Source organism: Meriones unguiculatus, chromosome 2 (genome assembly GCF_030254825.1).
Source record: "Meriones unguiculatus strain TT.TT164.6M chromosome 2, Bangor_MerUng_6.1, whole genome shotgun sequence".
In the NCBI taxonomy this organism is placed as follows: Eukaryota; Metazoa; Chordata; class Mammalia; order Rodentia; family Muridae; genus Meriones; species Meriones unguiculatus.
Genome location: NC_083350.1, coordinates 126,022,086 through 126,032,699, shown reverse-complemented (window position 1 = coordinate 126,032,699; position 10,614 = coordinate 126,022,086).

Genomic DNA, 10,614 nt, shown 5'->3' with positions numbered 1-10,614 from the left:
TATTTATAAGTTGTGATATAGAAGTTCTTCACTTATTTCCTCACACTGTCCTGAGGAGTGAGCATGATGAGAGTTTTTCTGAAGTCACACCATTAAAAAGACATGCGATCCAAGTTCATCACTGTTTTAATCTCTGCATCAGGACCAAGCTGTGCCTCTGGGGAGATGACAACCATACTCTCTCTTTGATAACTTTCATGTGACTTGGCTTCACCCAGCTGCAAAGATGAATAAAGGAAATCCCAACATGGCCCACAGCTCTGGTTTGCACATTTGCTCTTGTTATGAACCAGAAAGCATGCAGAGCCTTACTCTTTCCAGGTTTTTTTAATATTTTTATTTTAATTTTTATTAATTATACTTTATTCACTTTGTATTCCCCCGTAGCGCCCTCCCTCCTCCCCTCCCAATCCCACCCTCTCTCCCCCTTCTTCACTCATGCCACTCCCCCAGTACACTGAGAGGGGAGGTCTTCCTCTCCTTCCTTCTGATCCTAGTCTATCAGGTCTCATCAGGAGTGGCTGTACTGTCTTCCTCTGTGGCCTGGTAAGGCTGCTCCCTCCTTAGGGGTAGGCGAACAAAGAGCAGGCCAATCAGTTCATGGTCAGAGACAGTACCTGTTCCCATTACTATGGAAGCGACTTGGACACTGAAATGCCATGGGCTACATCTGTGCAGGGGTTCTAGGTTATCTACATCAATGGTCCTTGGGTAGAGTATCAGTCTCAGAAAAGACCCCTGTGCCCAGATTTTTTGGATCTGTTGCTCTCCTTGTGGAGCTCCTGCCTCTTGTACAACCACTCTGGAAATCAATCTGTTGCTTTCTCAGACAATTAGGAATAGCGCTTCCTCAAGATCCAGCTATACCACTCCTAGGCATATATTCAAAAGATACTCAAGTACACAATAAGGACATTTGCTCATCCATACAATGGAATATTACTCAACAATTAAAAACAAGGAAATCATGAAATTTGCAGGCAAATGGTGGGAACTGGAAAAGATCATCCTGAGTGAAGTATCCCAGAAGCAGAAAGACACACAAGGCATATACTCACTCATAAGTGGATATTAGACATATAATATAGGATAAACCTACTAAAATCTGTACACCAAAAGAAACTAATCAAGAAGGAGGACTGGCTAAAATGCTCAATCCCCATTCAGAAAGGCAAAGAAGATGGACATCAGAAGGAGGAGAAAAGAGGGGACAGGACAGGAGCCTGCCACAGAGGGCCTCTGAAAGGCTCTACCCTGCAGAGTATCAAAGAAGATGCTGAGACCTATGGCCAACCTTTGGGCAGAGTGCAGGGAATCTTATGAAAGAAGAGGGAAATAGTAAGACATGGAGAGGACAGAAGCTCTGCAAGGAGAGCAACAGATCTTTCCATTTCTTATATCAAAGGATGACCAGTATAGTGATCTTCTATTCCTTTGCTTATGCTAGTAGATGACATAAATAAGTAACTTAAAGGAAAAGAAAAGAAAAGAATGTTGGTTGCTGGGTGTTAAAGTCTTCTGGTGTCTGATTGCCAAATTCTCTCTGCTTTGGCAACATTCCAGGGTCCAGGCCAGGATCTGGGACAAGATGCAGGAGTTTCCCTGTTTGCTTTATCTCTTAGGTCACTGAGCAGAATGGCTCATGCAACCGATCAGCAACCAATCATGAAAGATGACTGAAAGAAAAATTAAACTGCCTCTAGTCAAAACTGCAAGGGGTTGTAAAAAGGGGGAGGGCTCTTTGATCTGAGTTAGCTCCTGCACAGGGACAGGCCACTGCAGAGGCCTCCACTGGCCAAAGTAAACTTTTTCCTGCTTATCCAAGGTGGATTGTTAGATCCTGAATCACTGTTAACTTGTTTGTAAATAGGTAAGAAAAAGAAAAAGAGGGGAAAGGTAAGCAAAGACCATTCACTCACATATGCTCAAGGTAAAGAGGTGGATGAAGTTAAGAAATTTAACTTCAGTGAATTCCCACAAGCTTACATATGTTAACATCCCCTCTGCAGAAACTGCAGCAAGATTAGGCTGCCGGTTCCATAGCATCAGCCTATACGTACACAATCAGACAATCAGACATATAGACCTGTACATATTCATACATACACTGAATGGACAATAAAAAGAAGCTCCTTATATACAGCAGACAATTGACATACACTCATGTAACATACATTAAAAAAACAGACAGACATATTTACATTTAAACCCATATCAATTTACATATTTACAACTCATGTATGAAGCAAATTCCAGCCAGCTTTTATTTAATGGGCTTCCTCCACCAGGCTTCTGCCAACAATGTGTTTGTATGTTAGTCTTCTGCCGTTATTTATTATACCTCTCAGACAAAGCTCCCAGAACAAATGAATTCCAAAATACAACAGGTTACATGTTTTAAAACTAAACATTTCTTATCTATGTATTCATTACATAAGTTCTTAGTGAGGTAAGAGTGACAAAGGTTGACAAGGCCTAAAGGTTAACAGGGTCTAAATGTTACAAGATTGTATGTCTTTTCAATTAGGAGTAACTTGGCTACACATTTTTCAGCTATCTTTGCAATGATAATCTTATCTGACTTTCACTTCAAGAAACAAAGTAAATTTAAAATGACAGTATTTAGTGCCATAAGGTGACAAGGTATAAGGAAATACAAAAGAACAGTTTGTATAGAATGGCATTAGTGTTTGTACTTAATTAGACATTGCTAATTATAATTTGGGTTCATGGAAAGTTTAAACCGACTTGCTTATATTTATGGTGTATACCAGGATTCCTGAGTGAAGGCTAACTGAGGCTACAAACCTGCCTAAAGCCTGTCTCCTAGGAAGGCATCCTCGAGGTTCACAAAGGTATTTATTGTAGCCATAAACTTTCTATAAAGTTGCTTAAGAAATTGTAAAACAATTTAAATTTTTTACATTGTTTGAATCAAGTCAGGAATTCCATAATCAGGAATTAATTCATCTGAACAGCAGTAAATATTCAGAAAGTGATGATTCATACCGCACCAGATTATAGAGAGATGCAGCCATGCACAAAGAATGAGTATCAGAGACTGACATTTTTTTATAAGAACAATGTGCCAAAGTCCAACAATATTAACCCTGACACATATTAGAAAGAAAGAACATGGCCTGTTAGCTCATGAAATATACATCCACATTGATATTGTTAAATATTTAAATATTAAAATTAAACAATTGTTAAATGGTAAAATGTTAAAATCACCATAAGAGAATATTAATTTTTAAATCTTGTTAATTTACTTTTTAAACACTTGGCATTATAGAATAATCTATGGCTAAAGGATAAAGCTTTAAAATACAAGTAAGAAATAGAGCAGCTACAATGTAAGTTTCCAGTGGCTTACAAACATTACTGACTTTTGGTTTGTATTCTTCTGGAATGCATATCAAGCATATGTGTATAAAGCAAATTATTCATACACATACAAATACTTAATGTGTGCTTGATAAAGTTCAATTCTAATATATATTGCTTTATAATTTGACTATCACCACTCAAAATTATTGCCATATCAACAAATACAAAATCTGTATTATCATGTTTCTAAGTGGGAATAAAATTCTACTGTATGTTCCCTCTGTCATTTTCTGACTTGTCGGAGCAGTGCCTCTGGCAGCTGCTTTGATATTTAAATCTCAGCGGAGAGACTGCTTTTACAGGACCTTCTCTAAAGGCAGGGTAGAATTTGCAAGTCCATCTCCTTTTGTTTGTGACAGCAGGTAGGATAGCTTGTGAGGATCACACCTCTTCCTCAGGCTCCTTGTGCAAATTAACCATTGTTCTGAGGTGTTTCTACTCTGGATTAGAAACTCTACAATAAAAAGACAGCTGAAACAGGACACAAGTAAAGCAACTAGATACAATGTTGTGCTATGGGAGGAGCCGGAGGACAGGAAAGAGGGGAGGAGCTAGAGAAGAGGGTTGGAGGCAGAGAGGGGAGACTTGCTGCTGGCACTGCTTGCTGCAGCAGGCAGCCTGCCTTTTGCTGTGGCTGTCGAGTCTGGACCTTTAAAAAGTTTCCTGGGGCTGTGTGTTTATTTTATTAATATTAATCCTCACTCCCGACTCAAGAACCTTTCGACTCTGCTGGCTGGCTCTGGCAGATTGGCGCCCGGACGTGGGACTTGAGGTACAGGGATTCAGAGAAGGACACCGCTGTTTGTCGAGCTCTCATTAAGTAGAAGGGGTGCAGTGAGTAAATCCCAGAATAAAAATGGGACAAGGCATTAGCCTAGTGTTTTCTTTATGGAACTTAATTAAAGGTAATCTGTATAAGCAACAGGAAACTGAGAAAGCTAAACTTTCAGGCTCAGAGAGAAGGAGGTTAGAAAGATGGCAGGCTTCAAGAGAAAATGTTATTATACCATCAGCCTCTCCAGAGGAGTTATATTTCCCTTCTGATGACAATAATTTCTTGCCAGAAGGAGACTTTGAGGAAGACTTGCAACCTAATGAGGATGCAGAGTTGGAAGAAGAACCAGATCAGTACTATTCTGAGAGATACCCTCCAATTCAAGCTATGCATGTTAAAAAGCGTAAGCCTTGGCAAAAAGAAATTAAAAGACTGGAGTATGGCTTGGAGGAAATAAACAGAAAAATTGGAGAATTAACTACTAAGGAAAATGAGGCTCAATCTTGTACTCCAACTCCATCATTGGTGGAAGGCTTAGGCCCTCCTCCTGGGAATACTACAGTTTCAGTGGCCCAGAAGACAAGGGGACCTTTCCCTTTGTCCACTGTATGAACATCTGTATCTGCTTTACAAGCTTCTTTATAAGAAGCCAGGCAGAATGGAGAAGATGTATCTGAGTTTTATAGTTTTCCAGTTTTGGAGCAACCCGATGGACACGGTAATATGGTGAGAGTCCATGCTCCTATACCTTTTAAACAGATAAGAGAATTAAAATCTGCATGCTCCCAATATGGACCTACAGCGCCTTTCACCCTGGCTCTGCTGGAATCCATGTCTACTGAGGCTCTCTGCCCAGGGGACTGGAAACAGTTAGCAAGAGCATGCTTATCAGGAGGAGATAATTTATTATGGAAGTCAGATTTTGCAGAGCATTGTCAAGCTACAGCTGAACTTAATAGAGCTCAGCAAATTCCTATAACTTATGACATGCTTGCTGGAGAAGGAATCTACAGGGAAATAGGACAGCAATTGGATTTTGATGTGGCCGTTTATGCTCAGGTCAATACTGCTGCCCAGAGGGCCTGGAATAAGCTTCCACAAGCAGGTAGACAGGTGGAGAATTTATCTAAAATTTGTCAGGGACCTGATGAATTATTTCAAGATTTTGTGGCAAGATTAATGCAAGCAGCAAACAGACTTATAAGTGATGAAAAGTCTGGATTGTTATTAGTGAAACAATTGGCTTATGAGAATGCTAACAGTGCTTGCCAAGCAGCCTTGAGACCTGTTAAAAAGAAAGGAGAAAATGGGGAAAAGGCCAAGGATTGGGGTACTATGTTACAGACAATAATACTCATCCAAATAATTAGGTTAATAATGGCTAAAATTCAAAGCTCTCTGGCTGCAAGGTATTTGTCAGCTCTTTCTGGTAAGGGTCCGCCAATTTATTGAAATATCAACTAAAATAACCAAATGGGCTTTGTTTGTTACAGCATAAATTGGCTAAGACCCCATTTAAAATTAACAACAGGAGAACTAAAACCACTTTTTGACATTTTAAAAGGAGAGGCTAATCCTTTGTCAAAAAGGAAACTTACCAAAGAAGCTCGTGATGCTTTACAAAAGATAGAATTAGCTATTGAAAAACAGCATGTTCAATATATTGATTATTCAAAAGAATGGGGTGCATATATTTTGGCTACTGTTCATACTCCAACTGCTGTATTGTGGCAAGAAGGGCCATTATTATGGTTGCACCTGCCTGTGTCTCCTGTTCGAGTTCTGACACGATTTTATGAAGCAGTAGCTAGTTTAGTTCAAATGGCTCTGGCAGATGTTACAGTTAAGCACTTAGATTGTTTCCATTTTCCCCTTTCATAAATTGCTATGGACAGATACCTGCATATGGATTTGGGTATTTTTCATATCATTTCTTTTAAAATTTTAGTTATTTGTTTTGTGTGTACAAATGCTTTCCTTGCATATAAAACAGCCAGGCTGGAAGTGTGTGCTTGCAGTTCCAGGGGAGGTTCTGCCCAGACAGCTTAGCCAACTGGATGAGTCCCAGGCCCTTTCCTTGCATTTGTACACATGTGTGTACTGCATGTGTGCCAGGTGTTTAAAGAAGTCAGAGGAGGGACACAGATCCCCTGAGACTAGAGTTATAGACGGCTATGGGTTGGAGCTACCATGTGGGTGCTTATAGTCAAACCCTGTCCTCTTCAAGAGCAACTGGTGCTCTTAAACACTGAATCATCTCTCTAGTACCTAACTAGTTCTCTGGGATAAGCATTCATTGCAGAAATTCTGAGTGGGAAAAAGCTATAGCATGTTTTACTTTAGGATGAAGGACAAAGAGAAGCTTCCATCACGTTGATTAGTAATTCCAGAACTTCAAATTATTTTATTAAGTGACAAAAACAGTCCTTTGTGTCAGGTTAAAAGGAACAGAACAAGAAAATTGTGCCTTGGACAGTCACAGATATATGGACAATGGAGATAGTAATGTCCTGGTATTCTTGCTCAACAGAACAAAACAAAGCTGACTAAATCTAACCTGAAAATGCATTTCCTGTGATGTCTCTTTCATTCCTTCTCCAGCTTTGCTCCAGGACAACATCTGGGTTTCCATAGCTTGTGCAAGGATAATTGCAAAGAATCCACAAAATTTTAATGCATGGTATGTTTTCATTGTTAAAAGTGGTAACTGTGTTTGGCGGTGGTGGCAAGTGCCTTTAACCCCAGCACTGGAGAGGCAGAGACAGGTGGATCTCTTTGAGTTCAAGACCAGCCTGGTCTAAAGAGGAAGTTCCAGGGCAGCCCAGGCTACACAGAGGAGCCAGGTGAGGTGGGGGTTGGGGGTGGACTGCTTCAAGCTTCCCTACTGCTGACATCTGCTGAGAACAGACATTGGAAAGCCAGTGTCAATCTGAGAACTAAAAATGGCAGTTCTTGGCTTTGGTGAACTAATGTACTACTTTCCATCCTCTAAGAAACCGTCTTGTAAGAAACTCAGGATCTTACACTTCTATTCCTAGAATTATCTTAGGATACTTTGAGATCTCCCACATTTAAGGGCTGAGGAGATCACTCAGTTAGTAAACATGTTTGCTTCACAAGTATGAAAACCTGTGATTGTTTTCCAAAACCCATATAAAACAGCCAGGCTGGAAGTGTGTGCTTGCAGTTCCAGGGGAGGTTCTGCCCAGACAGCTTAGCCAACTGGATGAGTCCCAGGCCCTTCAAAAGACCCTGTCTCAAAAACAAAAACAAACAAATAAACAAAAACCTGGCATCCTGCTGTCTTCTGCACTCACATATGGACATACACACACACACATATGAGAGAGAGAGAGAGAGGCACCTATCCTCAACACAGAAACAAAAACAGTAGACAGCTCCTGCAGAATAGTAAGCATACACACACACACACACCCTACTACTTTGCCATATCTTGACACTATTTGTAAGAAAGTGCAATGCAGGACTCAACATTATACCCATTGTTCAGCACTCTACTGAGGGTGTTGGACAGAGCAAACTACTTTGTGCACACACTGAGTTACTGATTTCTGGATGCACCTATGGCTTGTGTTTTATTGTTTCTTTATTGTTGTGGTCTTCTAGAGTGTTCAAATGTGCGTATTATAAAGAACTATTTCAATGTTTTCCTTTTTACTTTTCTCTACAGGGATGCATGGGAAAAACATTGTCAAAACAAATCTCTTTAGAGTATGTTTAGGGCTGTGGACTATAGCTGTTTCCTTTTTCAGATCATTCATCTCTTTTTTCATATCATGGTAAACAGTTAAGTAAAAGGTCACACTGCTGTAGTTTCCCCTTCAAACAAATAGCAGTTTTACAGGAGCAAGAAATGGAGCAAATTAGAGTCATATTAGAACAAATTACCTTAAGATGCTTCGTGCTAACTAGAAACTTCTTGTTTTTCTGTGTATCCCTGGCTGTCTTGGCACTCACTCTGTAGACCAGGCTGGCCTAAAACTCACACCTGCTTCTGCCTCCCCAGTTCTGGGATTAAAGCCGTGTCCCCGCTAAACATGAGTTTATCATGTTAAAGCTACATTTTCAGCTTGTGAATGAAACTGAAGCATATGAGCATTTATCTAACACCCTGATTTTCAAATGCTTCTCTAGTGTTCCATTCTTCTTAAACAAAATAACTTAGACTTAATCTTGGATAACAAACTATTCCCCTAATACATGTTTTATATTTATAATATTACATATATGTATATATAAACCAAACAATCTTAGGCAAAAATCATAGCTCTGGTGGCATCTAACCTTCATCTGTTCAGACTTCTCCAAAAACTTTAAAGTTGCCCCCTCTGTTGAGCAAGACAGAACTTTAATGGAGACTTCTACATGGCTGAAATCAGGAGATTTATATTAGACATTTGTTTACTTATGCTGACCTGTGGCTTAAGAGTTTGCCAGAAATGCTTTATTTGTATTGCTTCAAAATAAATACACACTGTTTGTGTCAATTGCTCTACCCTTGAATGAATGTTCCTGTGGGTCTTACTGAGAATGAAGTTATTCAAGAGGGATTAATGAGCTGTGCTGTACTTCATTTTGTTAAACTTACATTCAGGCATTTCATCTAAATCTGGGGTACACAAGTTTACATTGGTAATTAGCAACAGAAGTAAATTATTCATCTTTTAAAAGTGCATGTATTACAATTAAAGGGTTTTCAATGAACATATTCTCTCATTTATACTCCTCTAGTGCCTATAAATAAATAACTATATATAATATGTAAGTATATATACAACATTTTGAATTTCTTCTGGATCCTCACCTACATGTAGTAGCTAGTCACTGCTGTAGGAAAGGCCAATGGTGTGCTGTATTAGTTTTTTTCTGTGATAAACACCATGACCAAAAGCAATCTGGGGAGGAAATGGTTTCTCTCAGATAACACTTCTGAAATAAAAACCATTCATCACTGAGAGAAGTTGAGGGAGCAACTAAAGCAGAAGCAGAGGAAGGTTCCATAGAGTCAAGCTAACCATCACACACATTCATCTGGTATTAAAGATGTAAGCACAAGTTGGGTAATGGTGCCACATACCTTTAATTCCAGCACTTGGGAAGGGAGAGACAGGAGGATCTCTGTGAGTTCCAACGCAACCTGGTCTTTAGAATGAGCTCCAGGACAGCCAGGGCTACACAGAGAAACCCCTGTCTAAAGCAAACAAACAAACAAAACAATCAAGCAAATAAACAAAAAGATATAGATGCAAACTTCAGAGCAGCCATCATTCTGTTCAGCCACCTTAGTCACTACCCAGCATTGGCGTGGTGGTGCCCCTGCTCTCCAAAATGACTTTGTACACCAATCTTCTCTCAGCAAATAAATTAAAAAAAAAAAAAACTTGGAGAAATTATAGAGCTTATTACTTGAGTAGATTTTTTTATACAAACATTTGATACATAGAAGCTATCCTAGATCCTTGTAAGCACTTCATATACAAAAACCACTATTATTTCCTTTGGTTTCTAAGTGCTCTAGAGAGTCATCAAGGACTCGCTTTTTACCTTCTGAGGTTGTTCCTCACCTCTCTGAGCTCTCTCCAGAGCCCAGTGTCATCAGCCACTGATTATGTGTCAGCCTTCTAGAAGTCCCCAAACCTCAGTCTAATCTACAGTGGTTTTTCAATTTTTGTTAACATTTACTTATTTATTGGGCAGGTGCCTGTGTGTCCCAGTGTGCACGGGGAGGCAAGAGGACAACCTTTAGAGGGATTTAGTTCTAGATCCCACTGCCACTGGGGTTAGCAGCCAGGCCTGGCCCTGCTCCCTCCAGCCCTGTGTCTTCCCATTTTCAGCAGATACCTCTGCACTTCTGGGAGTGTCTTGCTCTTGCCTTCTAACCTGAAATGCTTTCAGTGCCACATTGCCTCAGTTACCACGTCTCTTTGCTTTGGCTGCCTTCAACACATCATTCAGGTCACAGGGGAAGCCTCTCACCCAGGATTGTCGCCTCTGCCTGCCCATTACTCCCACTCACACCATTATTCCAGTTCTATATGATTCATGACGGTAAAAAGTTGCTTGGAGCCACAACATGCTTTCTCTAAGGCCTCTGAGGGCAAGAATAAGTGCCAGCACAAAGCCAGTCTAGAAGATAACAGCTGCTGGATAAACACCTGACTAGGATTTCCAAACAGAACACAGGACCAAGACCTACAGGAAAGACTGTGACTGGAGGAAGGTTGTTAAAAGAAGCTGAAAGGGCTGGACAGATGATCAATGGGTAAGAGAACTTGCTGTTCATACAGAGGACTTGGGTTCAGTTCCCACCACCCACATGCTGGCTCACAACCATCACTGATTCCTGTTCCAGGGGATCCCACACCATCTTTTGACATCTAAGGGTACCATGCCTGAAAATGGTACCAGTACATCCATGCAGCCAAAAC